Below are 1,522 nucleotides of genomic sequence, written 5' to 3'. Positions count from 1 at the left end.
GACAGGAAATTAAGCAGAAATATAAGAATTACTTATATTTTATACAAAAAGTACATATAATTTATTATAGAGAGATAGGCAGACTTTAAATGTGAATTAAGCAAAAAGGTAACGAAAGATACCGAAGGGCTCAGAAAGAGAGATCTTGGGTTGTCTTCCCAGGAGTGGCACCATTTCAATAGGAGAGCTGCAGAAAAATGGGGTGGCCTTCCTTGTGCCTCCGTTTCATGCTAGGTTAGATTAGGAAGGACAGTGTTAGGTGAGAGAGGCATCCACATTTTCTTTGGTCTTCAGTGCATTTAAAGCAAAAGTGGATCTTTAAGTACCTAAGAGATTGGATTGCTGTATGTTTAGAGACAGTGATCACAGAATCTTCTCTACCCCCTTGGACATCTGGACTTGCTCAGGGGAAATGCATGTCTTAAAAGGCACGAACTATTTGGTTCAAGATTATCCTGATTTTATTCTTGCTGGGATTTCAAGTCATCTCTTCAGCCAGGTAGCTCCTACATGGCTTTTGCAAGGAGGCAGATTTGGAAAGCATTATTTCTGGGAAATAGAGGTGAATCTCTGGCACAGAGTTTGTTCTTCTCCCTAAAGGAGTCAGAATCATGGACTTCTTTTTTCCCCCTGGGCACACAGGAGTTTGCCATTCTACTTTTTTCTAACCCAAACTCTGATAGACACATCTCCCCAACCCCCAATGCTAGGAACCAGCATGCACAGAGGGTACTAAAGCACCTAGATAGATTTTTCCGGTGTCTGTGTTTTTGCAGACACTGGTCTTTTGGCAGAATAGCATACCTCTTGACAGTGAGCCATCTTCCCTCTGCAAACCTGGAGGCACAGCCAGTCCTCTGAGGTCTTGGGCTTATTGGTTCTGCAGTGGAATGTTAATCTTGATGACCAGCCGAGTAGAGACCAGGACTGGGATCCCTCTGCCTCTCTGACTCTTCATAGTTAAGAGCTCAGAGCTCTTTACAAGCATCTTGTTTCTCGTAGCCACTGCATGCCTCCATGACGTGCCTGGTCGTGGGCTCTGATACTGGCCCTGTCTGCTGCTGGTGGGCACCTTTCAAGATCTTTTGAAATGTTCATTAGGTTCTAATGCACTTCCTACTTCCCCTGAGTTGAGGTTGACCGCAAAAGGACAGGATTCCATGAAGATGTGGTAGACACTGCTGCTCTCCTGCTTGGCTCTTTCAAGGCCGGAATATAGGTGAAGCATTGTAAACATGCTGACATTGGTCAGGAGTCCCAAGAAACCTGCTAAAAATATACTCACCTTTCCCCAGAAACAAGGTTGGCTCTCTTTGGACACAAGCCTGGTAGAGCCCTTTATGATCCTAGAATTCAGCCCCTACCTCATGTCTATTCCAGACTGATATCAGTTCTTTAGGACTATAGACTACGAATGTCAGAAAGGACTGAGAGCACGTGGGGTCCCATTTCCTCCCTTTACAGATGTGGAAACCAAAGCCCAGAGAGAGATGAAGTGATTTACCCAAAGAAACCCAGCTCA

The sequence above is a fragment of the Saimiri boliviensis genome, chromosome 13 (genome assembly GCF_048565385.1).
Source record: "Saimiri boliviensis isolate mSaiBol1 chromosome 13, mSaiBol1.pri, whole genome shotgun sequence".
Classification (NCBI taxonomy): domain Eukaryota; kingdom Metazoa; phylum Chordata; class Mammalia; order Primates; family Cebidae; genus Saimiri; species Saimiri boliviensis.
The sequence above is the reverse complement of the archived record's forward strand: the minus strand, read 5'-3'. Positions refer to the sequence as shown.